This window comes from Arvicanthis niloticus, chromosome 1, assembly GCF_011762505.2.
Source record: "Arvicanthis niloticus isolate mArvNil1 chromosome 1, mArvNil1.pat.X, whole genome shotgun sequence".
Classification (NCBI taxonomy): Eukaryota; Metazoa; Chordata; class Mammalia; order Rodentia; family Muridae; genus Arvicanthis; species Arvicanthis niloticus.
The window spans coordinates 155,254,462-155,279,532 of NC_047658.1; positions in this window are offsets into that span (position 1 = coordinate 155,254,462).

Below are 25,071 nucleotides of genomic sequence, written 5' to 3' on the forward strand. Positions count from 1 at the left end.
TCCTATTCAAGACCCCACAGTTACAAAAGTTGTAACATAGTGGCTAGTCACACTGTAATTCCCAGATTGGCTAAGTGCCAGTACTATTTAGAAAACATATTGTTGATGTAGCCCATGCCTATGATAACAGATACCTCCAAGTTGCTTGGAGACACACAATCTGGAGGACTCATATTTTTGATCTCTGGTTTAAAGTGGTGCCTTAATAATTGGATGTAGATTTGATCCCCAGGAATTTATTGTGAGATGGGAACATTGAATACATTTTCAAACTCTAGAGACCACATATTTAAACTTTTCACATTTAGGTTTTAAATTATGTATATCTATGTGGGTATGTGTGCATGAGTTCAGATGGTATCTAGGAAGATGTACTCAATGAATTAATATTTAAAAATTAACATCTTTGTTATCAAAATTATTTCATTGGTTAAAATTGATGCAAAATAATACTGTTGATATCTGTCATTACATTCACATATCATAGTTGTTATTATTAGGAGAGCTTATTATTGTTGTCATGTAGAATTTCTTCAGTAGTGACCTACCTGACTCAACTTACCTTCTAGAAAGTACCCTGAAAATGTGGGCTTAAGTAGAAGTCACCAATTAGACTCTCAAATGTTTACATAGGGGCATACAGCAGACAGTCAGAGAAGTCTCAGCATTATCAATATGGATTTTGAAATCACCCTCAGCTAATAGCCCAAATTAATAGCCTCAGGGTGACTCTGTAGCAATTGAGAAAGAAAATCTATAACTTCACTAAAGATGCCAACGGCTGTTCAGGGAAAGAGGTCTTTATTAATTAACAGCTGTGAACACTGTAAAAAAAAATCCTGGCACATTGAGGGCACAGGGAAAGACACAGTTAAAATTAGCCAAGCCCAAGAATCTCATGAGGCTTCCCAGGTGAAGGGCAGAGGGAAGGCCCCTGCAGAGCCTCCCTGGATGTTGCCTTCCCAAACCATTTTATATGCAAGCTCCTAGACAAGCCTTTCCTTTTAGTATCAGCTACAAACTTTGGAAACATTGATGTTTGGGGCATGTGAAAACCTCTATGGGCCTCTCATTTTGTAGTAAAAGCACTCAACTACAGTGGCCTCTTTTCCTGAGGTCCCTCTTGGATACTTTTCAAGGTAGGAGATTTCATGTCAAGTCAATTCACATAAAGAAGGCTCAGGATATAAACACAATAGTCATTATTTTTTCACAGCCTTCTCTGTAGGAAAGTGCCTGGTACCCAGAGAAACTTCTATCTCAGAGGGATAAAAGAATATATGCTTTGGAAACAATCAGAAGGAACAGCATATGGTAATTATGGCAGTAGGCAAAGAAGCATACATAGCTTGAGACCAGAGACTTTAGCTTTGTGAGATGCTTGGTCATGTCCTATTTGAATGAATATAGGAATAAAATGTCACCACCCTGTATTTTCTATCCATGGAAAGAGGCTAGGCTCATCTACCTTGAGAAGCTAGTATGATACTTAATGTAATGTATTGATAGTCACAATTTTATTAATTTATTCTCTCATATATTACACCCTGACCAATGTTTCCCATCTTTCCTGCTGCCTCCTAGTTTCCTTCATTCTTTTTACTTCCTTTCTCCATATCTATCCCTCTGTTTACTTTCATAAAAGGGCAGGTCTCCCAGGGTTATCAGCCAAACATGTTATATTAAGTTGCAACAAGACTAGGCAATTCCCTTCATATTAAGGCTGGATGAGGTAACCCAGTAGGAGGACAAGGTTCCCCAAAAGCAGGCACAAGCATGAGAAACAATTTCTGCTCCCTTTTTTAGGAGTCCAACAAAACCACTAGGGTATACAACTATAAGATATATACGGAAGGCATAGGTTAGATACACTCAGGATCTCTGAATGTTGGTTTTGTCTCAGTAAGCAGTATGAGTGTAGGTTTACTGATTCTATGGGGTTTTCTGTGGCGTCCCTGACCCCTCTGGGTTCTGCAATCTTTTCTCCCCATCTTCAGCAGGGTTCCCCGAACTCTACCTAATATTTGGATGGATGGCAAAGAACTAAAGACTACTGTGGAAAAAATAGTCAATGAAATGATACTTAATGATAGTTATACTCATAGATGTGTGTCTAACCTAGCTGTCATCAGAGAGGCTTCATCTAGCAACAGATGGAAACAGATGCAGAAACCCACTGCTATTCACATTTTAATTATATTTACTTTGCCTACATACTTTTCTCTAGGTAATTCATCCAGGGCTGCCTGTTTAAATACCACCATAAAACAAAGTCTACAAGTTTTTTTTATCTCTTTTCATTACCTTTTTTTCTGAACTCTAAGTCTGTCTACTGCACAACTCCTTCCCAATGTCTAGTAGTAGGCATCTCAAACTTCTCATGTGCAGAAGTGGCTCATGCTTTTCTGTTCTGCGCGCCTCCCGTGTCCCCCCACGCCCGTGGAAGAGAGACACGAGAGACGCAATTCGGGTAGTTACTGCAAAACAAGGCTTTACTCTGTATCAGCAAACATGGAAGACGTGGAAGGATGCAGAAGGAAGCGGAAGGGGTGAGACGAGGAAGGGGCCTAGCTTAAATACACCCTAGAGTGACGTATTCACTTCTGATTGGCTGTTCGCTCACCACCCAATATTACGCCTCGGGATTGGCCAGTGACTTTGGCGGGTTTCCTGCCTTTGCAGCTGCGCAGTTACTTGTTTACTACTGGGAAGACACGAGGCCAGCGCCATCTTGGAATGGCACATACTGACTGCGGCTCCCAACACTTTTCCTATAACTGGAACCATCATAGATAATGACTCAGGCCCCAAACACTGGGCTTTTCCTTATTCTTGCACCATACAAGTCTGTCAGCACACCTTCATCTATATTATATCCAAGCCTTCAACATTAGTGCTCTAGGCAATATCAACATTTCTCAGATGGTTCTTGCTCTCATTTCTGAGCTAGTCACTCCCCTCTGCCACGTTTGCCCACCATTACCCTGTCTCAGCCTTGTCACACCCAGTTCTGACACAGCCCAGAGTGAGCCTGTGAAAATGTAGGTTCATTATGACCCAGCTGAAAATCTTTTGGTGGTTTTCTGTCTCACTCAAGGTTGGGGAAAGGTTCCAGCTTTGGTAACTGGAGAGCAATTGTGCCTGGGTTGTAGCCTTATGCTTTCTTCTCTCCCTCCTTGTCACTCTCCTCTAGATACACTGATCTTGGTGTACTTTTCACAGACAAGTGAGGTTCTGCACGAGGCCATTGCTCTTGCTTAAATGCTTCTTGGACTTTTCCTCACAAGTCAGGGTAGGGCTTACTTTCCATCACTCCCAAAGCTTCATGCTCACATGTATCAGTCTCAATAGCCCTCTGTATGATTACTGAATTCCTTCATACACTTACCTGTTTGCTTTTCTGTATAGCATTCATCAGCATCCAATACATTGCACATTATTTATTGTGTCACCTCCCTGGGACACAAGATGAATAGGAACAGTTAGTACCTCACATATTTTGAGTCCTACTGTAATCTCCAAAACCCACAATAGAAGTTGACACCTAGTAGAAAGATAGGGAATTTGTTAAAGTATATACATAATATTTAGGCATGCTATAATCTGCAGAACAAAGAGAATGGCAAGATCATCTGTCTAAAAGTCAGAGTGAAAATGTCATTTGTGACACCCAGATGTTCTACTGTGAAGTAGAAGATGCTAGTGAGCTATCCAGTGTCTTGATAAAGGTAAAACATCCCAACCCAATGAGCAAATTCAATTTCCCTTCTGGGAAACTGCTATCCAGACAACCAGCTGGTAAATGATCACTAAGAGTTTTCACAGGCTATGGAAGATAGTAGTAAGTAGATCAAAGTAGGTGAGGGGCTTATCCTTCTGAAGTCATCTATCATCTGCCTTATGATGCTAGCATCTCTTGTGAGGCAGGTGTGTCCTCCTTTATGAGCTCTACACTCATTGATAGGGATATCTCTGACAGGGACAGAGAATAGTGGTAGAATGCAGCTATGCCTTAGCCAATATGTACCTTACCATCGCCCAGAGGAGTGTGGCAGTGATAATATGGCAAAGTTACAGAGGATGAAGGCTGGGAACTTGAGGTGCCTGGTACCTGGGAGTAAGCAACTGTAAAACCCACTCCAGAGAGGTAAGGCTATAATAATCTGAGACTCCAGAATCCATAATACTCTTTATTACAACATATTACTTGGCTTATAAAATCTGGCTAAAAATGAAATTGTTAAAAATTTGAAGACCCACACCCCCTCCCCCAAAGCTCCCAGGGACTAAACCACCAACCAAAGAGTGGCTCCAGTTGCATATGTAGCAGAGAATGACCTTGTCTGGCATAAGTGGGAAGGGAGCCTCTTGGTCCTGTGGAGGCTTAATGACCCAGCTTAGGGGAATGCTAGAGCAGTGGGGTGGGATGGGGCAGGTGGGAGAGTGAGCACTCTCATAGAAGCAGTGGGGAGAGAACAGAGGAAGGGGGTAGGGGGTTTAATTGGGAAGGAGGATAACATTTGAAATGTAAATAAATAAAATAGCCAATAAAATAAAAATTATATATATATATATATATATATATATATATATATATATTAATAAAAAATTGAATACAATAATCACAAGCCTTCAAATCTAAGTTCAAGGCCCAGTGAGTGGCAATACTTTGCAACTGATATGGTTGTGTGTTGCCTTTGACACTTGCCACATCAAGGTGAGGCCTGAAGCATGTGAACTAATATTCATAAAGAGCATTTCCTTCTATCTAATAGTCTCCTCATACAACCTGGTTGATGATGTAATGTTCAAGTCACCCCATCCTGCTCTTCCTTCAGTGTATGGTTTTCCAAAGAAGATGCCATCTAAAAATGCAAGTCCAGTAGTGTTGTACTCTCTTTGTCCCATAAATATAGTACTCCGTGAATCCCAGCCACCATCTTCCCTTGGCCCACCTGTACCCTTTGTTTAAGCAGCTGCTTCTCTGCTTTGATGTCAAGCCCTTTATCTCTGAAGATCCTTGCTCAGACAAAGGAAAAGGATGGAGGGAAGGGGGAAGGAAGGCAGAAGGGAGGCAGGAAGGAAGGGAGGAAGGGAGGGAATCCAGAGATGGAACAGCCTTGGGAAAGCCTGTGTCATTTTCTGGTTTGAAAGCATCACTTCACCTTGGAGATTTTCCATACAAGTTCTGATTAGCACAACCAAGTCCCATCCCATGGGATGTAATCTCTCTGTCTCTGTCTCTGTCTCTGTCTCTCTGTCTCTCTCTGTCTGTTTCTTTTTCTCCTCTGTCTCCTCTCTTTCTCTTCTCTCTATCCCCTCTCTTCCTCCCATTGCCTCTTCTCTGCCCTCTCTTTCTCCTCTCCTCTCTCTTCATGGAACTTTTTATAGTTCTAAATAGTATAAGCTTTCTTAAGATGGTATAGTATCTTTCTCTCTAACAAATTATGGGCACAATATAGAAGGGTTCGCATCTTCTTTATTCATCACCATATCCGTATACCTACTGAAAGACCTGGCACATGATATACTCTTACTAAATAATTAACTTCAGAATCCAACATGCAATATGGCAGGTTTCTCCATAACTTCTTGAGGCTAAGAGTGTGGTTATGTAATGTGCTTTGGTATGGATAATTCCTGGTTGATAGTTGAATTTAGACTTTTTTAAAACTAGTGTGGCCTGTTGTCATGGGACAGATATGAAATAGCTCCTAAAATGTTCATGTCTTGGTTTCCAGCTGGTAGATTTAAAACTAAAAACTGTTTTGTTTTTGTATGATCATATTTTCTTTTAAAGGTTGTGTGTGGGCATGTGCACATCTGTGTGTGCATATTCATGTCATTTGTGTGAATGCATCCTCATGGAGGCTAGGGGAGAGAGAGAGAGAGAGAGAGAGAGAGAGAGAGAGAGAGAGAGGGAGAGAGAGGGAGAGAGAGGGAGAGAGAGAATGAGAGAGAGAGAATGTGTGTGTGCCCCTGTGTGTGTATATCTGTGCTTGTGCTTATGTGCATGCATGTGTGCATGCCTATGGAGGCCAGAAAAGGGTACCATATCTCCTGGAGCTGGAGTTACATTTGATTGTGAACTACTTAATAGGATTGTTCAGATCCAAATTTATACCAACTGGAAGAACAAGTATTCTTAATTGTCAAATTGTCTCTCTCTCTCTCTCTCTCTCTCTCTCTCTCTCTCTCTCTCTCTCTCTCCTTCTCTCTCTCCCCCAAGATCTGGAGGGTTCTTACATTAAAAATTGGATTAATCTCTTGAACTAAAATTTTAATGGAGTTTGTCCTTATTGGAGGAAGCATATCACTTGAATGGAAGGGCTATGACAGGTGTCTGGTCCCTGTCCCCCTTTGCTATCTTTCTGTTTTCTGGCCACCATGAGGTGAGCATCATCTGCTCCTAGGAGATTGAACCTCACTCCAACCACAAATAATGCATCTAAAAACCATCTAGAAACTTCTGAATAGTCAAAGAAAACTTGTTCTCCCTAAAGTTATTTAACATAAATATTTTTGTTACAGAGATGAAAGTGGTAACAAATATTCTTGCCCCTCTGCATCCTCAGAATCTCAATTGTTTTGTATTGAAGACCATCTCTTCCACCCCCATTTTCCATGTCCCCATTCTACTGGTTGTCCTTCATTAGCACAAGATAGGAGGTGATTTTATCCTTAGTGTTGGCATCTCTGTATCTTGTTCATCACTTACCCAGTTACTGACCCCCCTTATTCTTCTAAGTTAATGCTATTTCCTATAATCGTCCTGTATGCAACCTGTATAAAGTAAGAGAGACAATGATCTATGAACACCTGCATCCCCTTTGGAGAGAGACACAGTGAGAAAAGTACAAGTTCAAGATGACTTTTCTTTACACAATATATTCTAGGTTAGCTGAGGCCAGACAGCAAGCTCCTGTCTTAGAAAACATAACAAAATGAAGCCAAAAATCAAGAACACTGATGATGTAATTTGAGATGGTCCCTTCAGAATGGTCTTAAAAAAATGGTACAGACTTGATTAAATAACATTATCATGGTGTTGAGCTTACCAGTGAGTGTCAGATATTACACAGGATAATCTTCAAAATATGGGTACATAAAATAGCCCAGTACACTAAAGTATTGAGTTTCTGGAACATTCTGAAACAATCCCTAACTTATTTGTCGTTGTCTACAGTCTAATAGGGTTATGCTTTCTCTTCATTTTACATTTTATCACTGTCTATCAAAAAAAGTTGTGTTAATTAAACCTATAAATACAGATAGATGGTTTTATTCCATGGCCATGAAGAGTGCTTTAAAATAAAGAATTGAAATGATAAACCAGTCTAGTAATTTGCCACAATTACTTCAGTGAAATATTACATTGAATTACCCATGGCGGTGATGCATGGACCAGGACCTTCTAAGAAAAGCTGCTAAGTGGAGGAGAACAAAGAGCAAGGAAAAGCAGGATGCCAGGGTTCGCTGGGTTTCTGGTCACTAACACGGACAGTGGAGAACAGAACAAACACAGTTGGAGGGAGATGGAAAGATCTACCCTGTAAGGAGGTGTCTGTTTTCTCTGGAAAGTCTGCCTAGTGTAGGAGACCCACCAGGGTTTAATTAAAGTCTGCATCTGGTGCAGAAGCAAAGGAGTAAAAAGAAATTAGGAGAGTTGCCAAACTAACAAAAGTCCAGCACCTCATTTTGCACTTTTCCCTCTGTTCTGAAAGAAGCTTGTCAACTCTGCTTCGGTTCATGGTGACAAAACCCACAGAGGAGGAAGTTTCTGAACTAGGCTGCAGGAAGACCTGCATTCAGATTGCTTCCTACTTGGGGGCCATGGCCTCACTCAGTGAAAACTACTGGCTTTGTTTGTTTGTTTGTTTGTTTGTTTTGTTTTAAACAATTGGAAAAACAGGGCTGTATAAACCAAGCCAGTTTGAAGCTCAACTTCTCAAGATACCACAGCAAAAGAATTGACCTTTGCCATCGGCACTAGAGGTACACCCACACTTTGACTTTCGTGGGAGCAGGGACTCCAGAGAACACAGCCTGTAGAGTATGGCCTTTTGTGGGCGGTGTCCAGTTCAAAAGCCACAGGAGAGATGAGGAAAGCTGGTAGCTCATGTAAGATTTGATATTATAGTTGTGCGTGTACATGTGTGTGTGTGTGAACATGGTGTGCACATGTGTGCGAATGTGTGCAAAAGCCAGAAAAAACTTTGGGTGTAGGTCTTCAGTAGCTAGTCAAAACTATTAGACATAGAGTATCTCACTGGCCTGAAATTCATCAAGTACGCCAGGGTAGCTGATGGTACCTAGGCATCTGCCTGTCTCCACATTCCCTAATACTAGGGTCACATGTGTATGCTACCATGCTAGCAATTTTTAATGTGGGGTTTGGGAACTACACTCAGTTCATGGTATTTTTGTAGTAAGTGCCTCACTAGCTGAGATATTTTTCCCCCAGGCCCTTAATTTACTGAGAGTCTCCATTCCTTCTACAAGAGAAACTGTCTTTATTCTCAAAACCTCTAGCTGATTAATACTCATCTGTATTATGAAGGGGAGTCTGAGTCTGTTTTATTCTGAGTCCATTTACTTAAATGCTAATCACACGTAGAAAAAATATTGATTTACAGTAATAGCTAGTCTAATGTTTTATTACTGGTCTAGACAAGTTGACACATTAAAATTGGCCATCATAGTAACTGCTATTAAGAGCAATTTGTGTACCCAAAGCTGAACCCACAAGGTTACAATGGATAGTTTCAATCCAATGCTTACAGGCAACCCTGGCTAAAATCTATGAAAAATCTTTTTGGAAAAGTGACCAGTAAGGTTTGTTAAGGTTTGAGCAGGTTTGATATGGATGGAAGGAATACAAAAGGGGTGGGGGAGAGAGTAATCTGAACATTATATACATATATCAAACTTTGAAGGATAAAATTGATTAAAGAAAGAATGTAATAGTATTTTCATAGCTCTTCATAATTGCCAGGCTCAAAAAAATTCATGTAAGTTTAACTGCAACCCCATGGGAAGGGTTATATAATTATTCTCATTTTATGGATGAGAAAACTAACATATGGAAAAGTGAAATAACAGCTTCTGTTTACAAATAATAAGACACAGATATGAAGCTTGAACTCGGAGAATCATTCTAGAGTCTGAGGTTTTTAACTATCACAGCGAGAGGGATTTAAATAATTAGACCATCTAGACCTTTGCCCATTTATGGGAATACATAAATAACAGCAGGCCATGTGTAGTAGATGTAAGAGGCAGATCACATTAGAAGGTGCATATGAAGATACCAGCATATTCATGAATAGATGATAGAAAGTGAGCAGAATTTAGCTCTCTTCCACCTCCTTTAAGTTGCTTTCATTTGCACTCTCTTGTATTTTATTTCTCCAGACATCCTCACTAAAATGTTGCTCTCCTTATGAGCCTTACCAGGTGTTGGCTTTCTATTTACTTACTTACTTACTCCTAGTTATCACTACGATTCAGTTGAACTGAAATCTCAGCATTTAATTCAACCTCTGACATGTAGTAAGATCTTCATGCCACTAAATGAATCAGTGGATACATTCAATAATAACTGATTTTTTGGTTTTGACTGTTAGGAAACCAAGGCACAATATCATTACAGGACATGATCTTGATTTGGACAAATGGTAGCCTGGTATATTAGGTCTCCAGAAATCACTCCCACTTTTTTTTTCCTTTCAGAAGACATGTTTAGAGGTTAGAAAAGGTCCTTTTATTTTTTTTTAATTTTGTATTGGTTATTTTATTTATATACATTACAAATGTTATCCCCCTTCCCAGTTTCCACTCCAAAAACTATCTCATGCCCCTTCATTCTGCTTCTATGAGAATGCTCACCCACCCACCCACCTACTCCCACCTCACTGCCTTAATACTCCCCTATGCTGGGGCATCAATCCTTAACAAGACCAAGGGCCTTCTCTCCCATTGATGCCAGATAAGGCCATCCTCTGCTACTGCTACGTATGCAGCTGGAATCATTTGTCATTCCATGTTTAGTCTTTGGTTGGTGGTTTAGTCCCTGGAAGCTGGGGAGGAGGGTGGTCTGGTTGATTGTTATTGGTGTTCTTCCTATGGGGTTGCAAACCCATTCAGCTCCTTCAGTTCTTCCCCTAACTCTTCCATTGGGGTTCCCATGCTCAGTCCAATGGTTGGGTGCAGACATCCATATCTATATTGGTAAGGCTCTGGCAGAGCCTCTCAGGAGACATCCATATCAGACTCCTATCAGCAAGCACTTGACCTCCACAACAGACTGAGTTTGGTGGTTGCATATGGGATGTATCCCAAGGTGGGGCAGTCTTAGATGGCCTTTCTTTCAGTCTCTATTCCACTCTTTGTCCCCATATTTCCTTTAGAATATGGGGACAGCAACAATTCTGGGTTAAAATTTTGAGAAGGGTAGGTGACACCATCCTTCAACTGGGGACCATGCCCAACCTCTGAAAATGATCTCTACAGATTGTCTTTCCCCTTTGTTGGGGATTTCAGCTAATGTTATCCCTGTTGGGTCCTGGTAGCCTCTTGCTTTTCTGATATCTGGAACTTTCTCATAGCTACCCCTAGTTCCCCATCCCTCTTTGCTAAACACCTCTGTTCAATGTTGGAGCATCTTTTGGGTATAAGCCCAGGAATGGTATAGCTGGGTCCTCAGGTAGTACTATGTCCAGTTTTCTGAGGAACAGCAGGACTGATTTCTAGAGTGGTTGTACCAGCTTGCAATCCCACCATCAATGCAGGACTGTTCCTCTTTCTCCACATCCAGCAAGCATCTGCTGTCACCTGAGTTTTTGATCTTAGCCATTCTGACTAGTGTGAGGTGGAATCTCAGGGTCATTTTGATTTGCATTTCCCTGATGACTAAGGATGTTGAACATGTCTTTGTGTGCTTCTCAGCCATTCAAGATTCCTCATTTGAGAATTTTTTATTGGATATTTTCTTTATTTACATTTCAAATGTTATCCCCCTGTTAGCTCTGTACCCCATTTTACTAGGATTACAAGGTTCTTAATCTCTTTCTGTGACTCAACACATGGGTTTTGAGAAAATCAGAACAAAATCCAAGTGTTGGAAAAAATGGACCATTCTGGCTGGTTTTATGGATAGTTTCTGGTCAGATTTTGGAAACTTTTTATCTTCAAAGGATTTCTTTGGAAGGAGATGAATGTTGGAGATAAGCAGTTAAGTGATTATCGATTTGTGGAAAAGATACCTATATTTAGACCCAGGTAACATCATTACAAAAAGAAAAAGAAGTTCTAACCATCTCCAACTTTCATTGTTCCCGCTTTCTGGCTTTCCTGGAAACTGATGAGAAACATCTCTGTAATTTAAGCCTAATGACAATTAAAGTGCAAAGTCATTACCTACTTTTACTGAATTGTCTTTTATTTAATGGACTAATTGAAGGAATGACACATTGCTACAGAAATTAGTGTGCTCATTTCAGTTAGACTTGCTTCCTCACACTTTAGATTTGTAATCTTGGCTATTAGCAGAGCCCAGGCTTGGGCATTGAGATAGAGTTCTTGGGATCAGCTCTGGCTTAACTGCCTATGTATGGAGTGACCTTGAGTAGATGGTCAAACCTACGCCCATCCAAACTTCTTCTCATGTAAAAGATTAGTAATATTTTTTACTTACTTCTTTATATACAATAAGTGCTTATGTGAGTGTCACTTGAGTAAGACAGTAAGACATAAAACTATAAGGTCTATGAACACAAGCTTTTGTTATGACTTTGGATATCTATCTAGCCACACACACACACACACACACATGCATATACATGTACATACACACATACACACAAAAATACATACACAAATATATATATGTATATATATGTATATATATGGCGTTGAGTTTCCTTTAAACTTTAAACTCGAAGTCTAAATTTTTAAATACACACAAACAACTCATAAACTTCCAGAGATTACCTGCATTTAGTCATTGCAACTTCTTTCTGAATTCCAAAGTCCTAGTCAATGAGTTATCCCTTGTCTCTGTGTCATGGTTCCTATAGTTTGTGTCTCAGGTCTTGTCCTCATTGCCATAACAAATGTAGACTTATTTTTTCCATTAATAGTCTTTGTATCTCTCTACCTTTGCATTAATCTCGAAAATGTCCCTTTATATGTCCATGAGAAAACAGAAAACTTTAACTTTTCCAGGTCTATGCAAGTTGAAACTTTAAATGTCCAGTTTACATAAAGAAACCTTTTGACTCCAGAAATTTGATGGCTTCACTACTCACAGGAGAATAAATTGTTCTGTTCTCACACATATTTTCTTTTTATCCTAGTCTTGTTGGATGCCGTGATTTATCAAGTCAAAATCTTTTTTTTTCTTTGTGTTTGCAATGTGGCTCAGTGGTAGAGGGCATACTAACTATGAACATGGCCCCAGGTTCAACCTCTTGCACCTGACACAAACAGAAGCACATCTTTCTGCTTTCACTTGGAGCCTATGTTCATCAATCTGGTGAAGTGACTTCTGAATTTTATTAACAGTGTGACACCGTTTTTATTAATATGTTTTGAAAATCATGGGTCATGTTTCTTACACATCATTGGGTCCACTATGCAAGCAGGGTGATTGGCATGTTGAGGGCATTTAATTAATAGCTGGTGAAATATCACCCATCTTATCACAAAGAGAGTCTCATCCTGTCAGAACACAAAGTCAGACTATAATTTGCCTTAAAAATATAAAAACCAATCCATCCATGGCACATTTATTTCTTTTGAGTTATGATATAATGTATAGTTTATTCTTTTAAAGAATATAGTTTGATAAGTTTATGGGAATGCAGTTTGAGGTGCTTTGGAAAATATCTGTGACTGTGTATCTATCACTGTTGTGGTTAATTTTAATTGTCAGTTTGACTACCTGAGAGATCACTATAGCACACTTCTGGGTTGTCTGTGAAGTTGCTTTCCAAGAGAACTAACAACAGGAGGAATACTCCCTAAATATAGGTGTTATTGTTCCCAAGGCTGGCAGTCTGGGTAGAAGAAAATGTGAAAATGGAAGAATTTGTAGTCCTGAGTTTAATATTCTGGTCTTGCTGATAGGATGTGACTTTCTCTGCTCTACAAGGCCTATGCTCCCATGGTGCACTGAAGTTTCTGAAAGTGTGAATCACAACAGATCCTTCAGCCCTTTAATTATTATGCTCAGGTGTTTTGTTACAGGGGAGAATTTAACATACTCACTACAATCTATGAAGACAATTTTATTTTCCTCTCAGCATCTTTTGAAGGTCCCTGGATTACTTCTAGTAAATATTCTAACCTGTTGGTGTGGCTAGGGTACCAGTTGATATCTTTTATGTTTTGATTTTTTTCGTTTGTTTTTTGTTTTTGTGTCTTGCCTTTCTTAATATTTCTAATATGAATATTCATATATATTTTGTGAGTAAATGTTTTCTTTTTCCTGTTATTATTATTAATAATCATTTTATTTACAATCTAGCCATTAACTCCCCTTTCAATCCCCCCCTCACACTTCCTCATCCCATTCCTCCTACCCCCTGTCTTCAGGAAGATGCTACCCCTCTCATCAGGCCTCCTCCCTTGTGGGGCCTCAAGTCTCTCTCAGTTTAGGCTTATCTTATCCTACTGAGGCTAGACCTGGCAGTCCTCTGCTATATATGTGCCAAGGGCCTTGAACTAGCCCATGAATTCTGCCTGGTTAGTGGTTCAGTTTCTGGGGGCTCCCTGAGGTCCAGGTTAGTTGAGACTACTGGTCTTCCTTTGAAGTTGCCCTCCCCTTCAGCTTCTTTAATCCCTTCTCCTAATTTAACCAAAGAGGTCCCTGACTTCAGTTCAATGGTTGGATGTAAATACCTGCATCTGTCTCAGTCAGCTGCTGGTAGAGCCTCTCAAAGGATAGCCATGCTAGGCTACTGTCTGCAAGTATGTCATAGCATCAGTTACAGTGTCAGGCCTTGGAGCACCCCACCCCATGAGATAGAGCCCAAGTTGGGTCAGTCGCTGGATTACCTTTAGCTCAGTCTCTTTTCCATTTTTGCCCCTGCAGTTCTTTTAGACAATAACACTTCTGGATCCGAAATTTTGGCTGGGGGTTGGTAACCCCATGCCTCCACTTGAGGCCCTGTCTATGTACTGGAGGTAGACTCTTTGAGTTCCCTCTCTCAGCTATTAGGCATTTTGGCTAAGGTCACCCCCATTGAGACCCGAGAGTCTCTCACCTCCCAAGTCTCTGATACTTTCTAGAGAGTATCCCACTCCCACCCCGAGGCTGCATATTTACATTCATTCTGCTGGCCCACTAGGCTTTTCTTTTGCACCCCAGATCCTATTCCCCCTTTGCCCTCCCCATTCCCTCTCCCACCCAGATCCCTCCCTCCCTCCCTCTGCCTCCATGATTATTTTCTCCTCCCTCCTAAGTGGGATTGAAGCATCCTCACTTGGGCCTTTCTCCTTGTTAACCTTCTTATGGTCTATGGGTTGTATCCTAGGTATTCTATGTATTTTGGCTAATATCCTCTTATCAGTATTTACCATGCATGTCCTTCTGGGACTGGGTTATCTCACTTGGGATATTTTCCAGTTCCCACCATTTGCCTGCAAAATTCATGATGTCCTCATTCTTAATAGCTGAGTAGTAATCCATTGTGTAAATGAACCACATTATCTGTATACATTCTTCAGTTAAAGGGCACCTGGATTGTTTCAAGCTTCTGGATGTTACAAATAAGGCCACTATGAACATAGTGGAGCAAATATTCTTGTGGTATGGTGCAACATCCTTTATGTGTATGCCCGAGAGTGGTATAGCTGGGTCTTTAGGTAGAACTATTTCTACTTTTCTGAATAATTGCAAGAATTATTTCCGGAGTGGTTGTACAAGTTTGCAATCCCATCAGCAATGGAGGAGTGTTCCTCTTTCTCCACATCCTCACCAACATCTGTTGTCACCTGAGTTTTTGATTTAAGACATCCTGATTGGTGCAAGGTGGAAACTCAGGGTCTTTTTGAGTTGCATTTCCCTGATCACTAAGGACTTTGAACTTTTCTTTAAGTAGTTCTTGGCCATTTGACATTCTTCTGCTGTAAACTCTCTGATTATTTCTGTACCCCATTTTAAAATTGGGTAATTTGTTTTTTGTTTCTTTTTTTTTTTTTTGGAGGTTAACTTCTTACGTTCCTTATATATTTTGGATATTGGTCCTCTATCAGATGTGGAGTTAGTGAAGATTTTTCTCTCGAACTGTAGGTTGCCAAATTGTCCTATTGACTGTCTTTTGCTTTATAGAAGCCTTTCAATATCATGAAGGTTTGTCTAAGAAAAAAGGAGATAAACAGAATGCAAGAAAAAGGGGGAATCAGCAGTTAAGGGGATTCAGGCTAAGGAAAGGGATAAGGAGTACCCTCTTCTCTTTGTCCTCAGCTCTTATATATCTTTCAGAATAGATGATCCCATGGTTAAAAGTTCACTAGTTTACACATATTAAATTCAAATCATAAATGAAACAAGTTTGCTACAAAGAATGTTTACATGCACATAAATTAGGAGTAATTATCTGGCTAAACATACATTACCTGTCATCAGCTTTGCAGGTTCATGGAGAGGCAGAAACCATAAGTTTTGTGATCAAGATATTAGTGAAGCTTTACATAGGTAAACTCAGTCAATATTTCATCCTCTGCCCCAGCACCTATGATAAACCATTAGTTCCCTTTTTATGACCTTTGGTTAATGGTTTTATAACCTCTTGGAATGTGCTCTGAGTAGTAGATGGCTGCTTGCAATCTCAGACGTAACTAACTCTAACTCGTGAAACTGAAGGCTGGCAGAATTCTCATTGAAGTTTTGATTATCAGAAAGGATTTAATCACAGTGTTATTATAAAAGAGCTTAAAATTACTGTAATTTTAGTAATTCTTATAGGATCATCATTTAGAATTAGGAGTCAGTATCTTCTATGGTATCTTCTATACCTGAGAGTCTCTCTTCTATTTCTTGTATTCTCTTGGTGATCCTTGCATCTGTAGCTCTTGATCTGTTTCCTAGGTTTTCCATTTCCAGGGTTGCCTCCTTTTGTGATTTCTTTATTGTTTCTACTTCCATCTTTAGATCTTGGACCATTTTGTTCAATTCCTTCATCTGATTGTGTTTTTCTGTATTTCTTTAAGGGAGTTATTTGTTTCTCTTTAAGGATTTCTATGTTTGCCTGTATTTTTCTGTATTTCTTTAAATGAGTTATTTTTATCCTTAAAGGTCTCTGTTATCTTCATGATATGGGATTTTAGGACAGCAACATGCTTTTCAGGTGTACTGGGGTATCCAGTGCTTGCTGTGTTGGGAGTATTGGGTTCTGATGGTGCCAAAGTACATTGGTTTCTGTTGCTTATGTTCTTGTGCTTGCCTCTCATCATCTGGTTATTTCTGGTGTTAACTGATCTGGGTGCCCCCATCTAAAGTCTACCTTTTGTGTCTCTGGTTCCAGCAGATCTCCTGGGAGACATACAGACTATGGGGTGGTAAGAGGGGCAGACATACCTCTCTGCCTCACCAAAGGTGCAAGGGAATAAATGTTTTCATTAGTCTCATATAAATACTTTAAGTGATATTTGCTGAATCATTTAAAAAGTACATACTTAATTTATTAAAAACTTACATGCATGGATTTAAAATGAGTTTGCTCCTTTGTTCTTTGTTTCTTTGTAAAACCTTTGCCAAAGTATGAGCATGTTAGTCGCCTTACAACCTTTGCAGTCCTGAGTTGTTTTAACTGTGAGCTGTTATGGAGGCCCTCCAGTATATTCTCAGGGAAAGTTTGCTCTCTATTTATCTAATGACTTTACATGTCTTCAGTATGTATAACTAACTTAATGAAGCCTCAATTGTCACTGCCAGACCCCCTTTAAATCGACTATTTGCCTTAACTTTGAGTTTTTAGAGTTCTATTAGTTCACATGTTTTTTTTTTTTTTTTTTTTTCTGATAACTAAAATACTTTCCTTATATTACTTCTGGTTTGTAGTTTACAATTCTATTTTTGTCGTCCCCCTCTCCCCCCCCACCCCCCTGAGCTGGGTTAGTTTTCATTTTCTTAACACTGTCTTTGGAAAGCTGGTTGATACTCTTTCTTTGTCAACCTGATTCAGCCTAGAGGCATTCTAGAGGAAAACCTCAAAGGAGGAATCAGCTATGAAGCTGGGCTGTGGGCTCGTTTGTGATGGTTTGTGTTAACTTTTGGTAGATGAGGGAGACCAAACCCACTCTGGGCAGTACCACCTATAAGTACATGGTCTTGAACTAAAAAGCTAGGAGAGAAGAAAGGAAATGGGGGGTGGGGTGGAAATGATGTAATTATATTATAACCTAAAAAATTTAGTTAAAAAATAAAAAGAAAGACAAGAGGAAAAAAGCTAGCCAAACATAATACAGACTGTGATCCAGCAAAAGTTCCCATACCCCTGTGGTCCCTGGTGTACTTCTTTTGCTGGGAAGTGAGTTCCTCATCTGTAGCAGGCAAGTATTCCTTCAAGTTCCTGATTATGAGTGCATGCATAGACTCCTTCAGTGACAGATTATAATTGTAATTGTAAACCAAATGCCCCCTTTATTTTCCACAAGTTGCTTTTGATATGTGTTTTATTACAACAGACAGAAACTAGAACAAGGTCTCAATTTCGTTTTGAAGAAGTTTATTTTCCATAATTTTTCCCTTAGGGGAATTTTATGAAATAGAAATTTCTATAAATTTCACAGTGTTTGTTATACTTATCCCGTATCTACCGTTTTCTGTATCAAATTATCTTTCTTTAATTAATACTGAGTAAAAGCCACAGGGCAAATTTTTTTATAAGTGATATTTGAGTGTGTTGAATCTATTGATTCTTTCATGGAGGTCATCTGGTAATTTCTTTCCAAGATATTTTGCAGCTTCTACCCCACAAATAGTTTGTTATCTGTTTAATACTCCCCCAGGTATTTCATTGTTTTGTGGGGAAAAAATCAATGGTTTGATTTGTTCAATACTGAAATGTAGCTGATTTTTATAGCACCTTGTGCTTTGACATTACTTAACACAGTCTTCAGTCATTCTCTCTTTGTCATAGAATTTGTGGTAATTTCAATGCACAAAGTGAGCTTTATATAGACAGGTTTAATAGTTAGTTCCTTTTCTATCTATATGTTTTTGTTTCTTCATCTTACCTCATATTTGTTTCCATGTCCGTTACAAAACTGAATAGAATGGTGACATTAAATGTCCTTGCAATCTTAAAGGAAAGGAAATGGTCAAAGTGACCATTGTTTCTATTTATATTATTACTTGAAAGTTTTTTATTATTTTTTAATTTGTCCTCTTTTATAAGTTTATAATATGATGAAAAATAGATAAATTATGCATAATATTGTATGTTTCAAATGCTTTTTCTGCATTTCTTGAAATATAATACTTTTTATTTTAATTTATTTATGTGGAGAAATACAGTAATTATAAATTTGTAGTAAGTTTGTGATTTTTTTTAGTAAACTCCATTTTGTTTTGTTGTACTCTGCATGTACTCACAGACTGAAGCTGCTAAAATTTTGTCAGAGACAGTTAGATCTGTGCTCATGAGGGGGAGAGCAGTCTGTAGGTTTGTTCTCCTTATATATTTATCTGATTTTAATTATAGGGTAATGACATAAACATGGGTATATATTGTACATTTTACTTACTTAAACAGGGAAAGCTTTACTTCTCTTCATTGTTTATGTAGCAACTTAAGTAAACCTATTAGTAGTTCAATTGTATTTGGTTTTACTGTGGCCAGTTTTGTATAGTGCAGGTTTCCAGTTCCTTTATTTTTGAGCTGAAACTACCTGGCTCCGGTAGAGAGGACAGTGTTTTAAGATTTTGATCAATGCTTCTGCTTCTCATCTTTCAATAGTCACTATGCAGAGGGTTCTCTCTGAGTGCTTGCTAATGACCCAATGGTAAACTTGATAAAATCCTTATACTGAGAAAAAGTTCCTAATGAGGACATGCAAATCGTTTTCTTGGACCTTTTCTTAGTTCCTTAGCCTCTTATGTGCCCCAAATATCAGGAGTGAGATGGGTGGTAACTGTGTCTTTCCCAGTGGCAGGAAATCTCTGATTTCTACTTATTATGTGGTGGAGAGTACTGGCAGGGGTCTTTGTGGTTTTGTGTGTGTGTGTGTGTGTGTGTGTGTGTGTGTGTGTGTGTGTGTGTGAGAGAGAGAGAGAGAGAGAGAGAGAGAGAGAGAGAGAGAGAGAGAGAGAGAGAGTGCTAAACTCTGCTGTTATTGAAGAAAAGGGAGGACACAAGGAAATTCTTGGTCATTCCCAACAGCAGTAATCTTGTATGTCTTAGTGACCTATCTTTGACATAAATGACTTTTCTGCTCTTCTCTTTCAGGTGAGGGGTTTTGTCTAGTGTGTTTGTGGGATATTGGCAGCGAATTTTCTTCTAGACATAGTAATTCAGGACTTTTGAGTGCAGTGGAATTATTTTGGGGTCAACTATGCCTGACATAATTACATAGGGTACCAGGTCCTCTGGGTAACCAAACATTGACTTATGTATTAATCAGGGTTCTCTAGAGTCACAGAACTTATGGATAGTCTCTATCTAGTAAGGGAATTTGTTCTGGTTACTTTCAGTCTGTAGTTCAACTCCCAACAGTGATAAGCTGTGAATGGAAGTCCAAGGATCCAGTAGTTTCTCAGTCCCACAAAGCAAACAGGCAAAGATCTTCCTTCTTCCAATGTTCCCATGTAGGCCTCCAGCAGAAAGTATAGCCCAGATTAAAGGTATGGACCACCTTGCCTAGACTTGCTTTTTTCCCAATGACCTTGATCTCAGAGATCTCCTTGCTTTAGTCTTCTGGGATTCATAGCCACTATGCCTCAAGATCTCCATGCCAAGATCCAGGTAAGAAACTTGTATCTCCCAACTTCAAGATCTAGATCACAAGTGAACCTTCCAATTCTGGATTGCAGTTAATTCCAGATATTGTCAAGTTGACAACCAGGAATAGCTATTGTAACTTACAACTGTGGCCATGAGCTTATTGTCTGATACCGGTAAAGATTAAACATGTGTTTACTCATGTGAGTATGCAAAGCAGAAGTGCACTTTATTAAGGAGAGTTCTAGAAATTGAGAGTTGAAAAGAAACGTGAAAAGTTACAGGTGAAAGAATGAAATCCAGAAGAGTGGGAGGAGTCTCCAAGAGAGAAATAAAACCATACAAGTTCTTGTCTAGTGCTTTTACAGGCAAGAATTTGACAAGGGCTGATGTGATTGCTCTGAGATGGCTTAGTCTTCTGAGTTATCATGGAGCCAGCCAAAGGAGGGCCCCATGAGGGGAATGAGCATGTAGTCACTCAGATGCTGCCTATGTAGCAGGGATGATTAAGTGCTCTGCTTGCCAATCCTGCTAGTCATTATCACTAGATAGTACTGTCACTCTTGGATACATTTTAGTAACTTTTAACCAGACAATATTCTCTTTATTCTCTCATCTACATGCTTAGCTTATATCTCAATTATGACCAGGACTTGGATCTATCAATGTCACCAAGATGTAGCTGCTATCTTTCTTGGTTGTTTCATTTTTAGCTCCTTGTCCTCGGGAAGATACAGGGTTGTCTTCAAGATGGTTACATGTTGTTAGAGCTGAACCTTATAATTTGTTCTGTTAAAATCAACCGTATTAGTAGCAAAGATACCTCAAAGGATAATAATGCCTCACCTTTGCTCCTTAAGAACTTGTAGAGAAAGGAGAGGAAGGCTGCTGGTCTTCCTAATGGCCCAGAGCCCTGTCCCTCCTTTCATTTCTTTTACTTCATGCGCTCTTAAGTTTTTGACAAATTTAAACAATTTGAGTCACCTGGGAAGAGGGAACCTCAATTGAAGAACTGCCTTAACAAGTTGGGGATTAAAGTAGAAGGACCTAGCTTACTGGGGGTGGTGCCATCCCTAGGGTGGTGGGCCTGGGCTATATAAGAAGAGTAGCTGAGCACGGCAGTAACCAGTGTTTTCCTGTGGCCACTGCTTCAGTCCCTGCTTCTGGTTCCTGATGTGGCTTTTCTCCACGATGGACCTGAAGGTCAAATAAACCCTTTTCTTTCCAGGCTGCTTTTGGTCATAATGTTTATCTCAGAAACAGAAAAACAAACCAGAGTACTTACATATTTCAGACCCAGAAACAGTAGATCTTATTCACTACTTGGAGTGTTCTAGGTTTTGCCATTTAACCTTAGACGAGGTGCTATGAAAACTGTTTAGTTCTGAAGTTGCCAAGGACTCACCTCCTTGTATTTTCAGTATCTTGATGCTCTTCTGGTTCCTTAGCCCTTGTTATCTCTAATCGTGTTAAGTGCTGAAGAGTATGTAGTATTTTTAACCCTTCTCTGACCTGACTACTTTCCTTCTCCATGTAGTAGATATGTGGCCATCAGATGTTCAACACATCTAACCCACTGTTTCTAATATATACAAGTGTGTGTGGGGGGATGTGTTTGTGGAGAGTAAGATCTCAGTACCCAGTACATTTCTGATGACAGGTAATGTTCTTAAAAATTGAAAAGCAAAATGTGTAAGGATTGGTGAAGTGGAAACTTAATGGTTCTATGGAAAGTCAGTTGGATGATGCTTTGCTGGGGCAAGCATCTGAAGGAAAGTTTCGTTAAAGTAGACATAGGTGTGAAAGGCTAAGACAGATTCATGAAGGAACATTTCACTGAAACAGACACAGGAGAGAGGATGTTCTTCTAAAGCAAGCATCTGAAAGGACATGGGATGAAAGATTCTTTGCTAATGACACACATGTATTGGTCTGTCTTACATGACATAGTTGAACTGCATTTGTTGGGATACCATAGAGAGAAGCACACCAAAAACTCTGATACTACAGTTTGTTGCTTACAAGGACTCAGGCTGATTGGATGCATGTCCTGAGGCAAGAACCATAATGAAGCAAGACCTGTGTTGAGACAAGATATGTGCTGAAGAAAGAGTGGTGTTAAGGCAAGGCACATAGAGGACACAAGATGTTTTGCAGGTATAAATAAGAGGCCATGGAGTGATGGAGACAGAGCTTGACTTGTTGGTACATCTTTCTATACAACACTTGTAGGATCTCTTTTCTTTGCTGATCTTTGCTTCCCTGAGAGAGGCACAGCTGAAAACCCCCTGGTGTTCATGTTGGCTTCTCCTGCTGAATTGAGCCAAGGCTAAGGACCAGATGTCTCTGCTAGGTCATGTCACTGCTGTTGCGAACCTGGCTCTACTGAACTGGACTGCTGGTGTATCTGTGAGATGTTTGGATCGAGCCGCCTGCTGCTGCCTGCTAACCTGTGAACTGAGCTGCTGATTTCCAGACAACACAGACGAGAGTTGTTCCAAAGAACCTTTCTAAACAGGTCCACTTTCCCGAAATCCTTCCTTTTCCACTGTCTCTCATGGGTGGTGGATTTCAAGAAAGGATAAAGCATTTAAGAACCATCATTAAAAATAACATTTTAAAAAAGATACAGATTGGAAATATTGGTCAGTATTTGAGATGATGTCTTAGTTAGGGATTCTATTGCTGTGATGGAAGCATCAAGGCCAAAAATCAAGTTGGAGCAAAGAGGAAAGTGTTTATTCAGCTTATACTTCCAGATCATAGTCCATCATTGGAGGATGTTAGGACAGGAACTCAAGCAGAGCAGGAACCTGGAAGCAGGAACTGATGCAGAGGCCATAACAGAGTACTCTTTCCTGGTTTGCTTCACATAGCTTGCTCAGCCTGCTGTCTTCTAGAACCCAGGACCACCAGCCCAGGTATGGCAGTACCCATAATGTTCCCCAATTGATCATTATTTGAGAAAATGTCTTATAGCTGGATCTCATGGAGGCATTTCCTGAACTGAGGCTTCTTTCCTTCTGTTGACTCTAACTTGTAACAAGTTGACACATATACACACCAACCAGTTTAGAGGACTTGTTGCTTTCCCGAAGAACCCAAGTTTCTTTCCCAGTACCCTAATGAGACAGACAGCTCACAATAATTTTAAATTTCATCTTCTGGAGATACCATACCCTCTTCTGGCTGCTTTGGTTGCCTATGTAGAAGTCTCTCTCTCTTTCTCTTCTCTTCTCTTCTCTTCTCTTCTCTTCTCTTCTCTTCTCTTCTCTTCTCTTCTCTTCTCTTCTCTTCTCTCTCTCTCTCTCTCTCTCTCTCTCTCTCTCTCTCTCTCTCTCTCTCTCTCTCTTCCTCCTCCTCCTCTTCCTCCTCCTCCTCCTCCTCTCTTCTCTCTCTCCTTCACCCTCTTCTCTCACACATACAAACACAAGTAGAAATAAATACAAAAACATGTAGAAGATATGCTATTTCCACCCTATCTCATTGTTACTCTGTTCCTTGCAGTCTCTGTATTTGAAATTTCACTCGTGCTCATCTCCTTCATTCATGTCCTATGCCACTATCTATGACTAGATCCTCACAGCTTCAGATATGGCTTGCTAGTCTTTTCTATCTTACATTCTTCATTTAATCTATCTTATGGAAATTATGTAATCACTATTTCTCCACCTCTCCAGGAAGTGTCTCTGAGGCTACCATCCTGAGACCAATGTTTCTGAGATGTCTTCTTAAAGGTCTTTTACAATTGACCTTATAACAACCCCTAAACAACCTTGAATACCCCAGTGCTCCCAGACACTGCTCCCCCTCATTTTCATTTTCTGCTTTAATTTCTCATAGATGTTTTTAATTTTAATTTTTAATTTTCATGTTTTTCCTCCCCTTACATAAATCCCAGAAGCCTTTTGAAAATAGCTCATGTGCCTATAAATATCTCTATAAAGCTTTCTCTGATGCTGCATATTTTCCTTCACTGACCTCCAAGAATACAGAAGAAGTAGCTTGCTATACAAGGACAATTAGATATTAGGGAGCTAGTGTCACATTTAAAGTTGTGAATCTTGGATTTGAATTCCATTTTAGTATTTAATATTAGTGAGGTATTAGGAGAGCACATAGATTCTTAATATCTTTATTTACTTACAAAATATGAATAGTAATTATAACTTTATACAGATTGCTATGATTAAGTGAGTCACAATATAAACATCTGGCATATAATAGGCACTTGATAATAGGTAGTTACTATGGTAGCGTTTACTGCTCATTGGTACCTAGTATATGCCACTTCACATTACTATTTAACTACTTCATGGCTTTATGTCTGTCTCTTATAAACAGAACTTCAGTGGATGTACTGTATATTATATATGTTTTGTGTGTTCCAGAGTGGTAATGCCTTCTCATTTATCAACATAGTTAAGAAGCGCATTTTTTAATAAATTTGTTTTGGCAGTATATACTTGTTGCTGTAAGTACAGAGTGGACAGTTTAATGCCAGAATTAATAAAGTGTCTCAGGTAGAAATCACTGGATTGATGTGACACATTCATCATTGAGGGTCTTGGTACATAACTACCCTGTAGCTTTTGTGGGCCATTTTCTTGTAGTGTCTGCAACCCCTCTGGCTCCTACAATCCTTTTTTCCTCTCTACTCTGGGGTTTCCTGACTCTGCCTAATGTTTGGCTATGGGTGTGGGGAGCTGACAGAAGGTGGCTATCATCCTTGCAGCCATCTTGAGCCATCTACCCTGATAAGAGACTTGATTACATTAGCCTGCAACAGCTGAGCACACTCTGATATCATCTTGCTTTAGATACCCAGGATTTTCCCTTGGGTGTGTGAGACTTAAAGCTGTGTGACTTAAGGGTGTGACTTAGAGATCAGATTTAGAGACAAGACCTAAGGGCATGATTAAAGGTGTGACTTAGAGGCATGGCTTAGAAGTGAGACAGATAAAAGGCGAGAGGCAGACAGGAGAGTTCAGAACAATTTGGAGGAACAGAGAATCAGATACTTCAGAGAGTACAACTTGGGAGTAGGAATTAGACATTAGGAGAGAACAACTTGGAGTTAGTGATTATTAAGTATTGAGAACTTGGAAGAAAGAACTTGGAACTT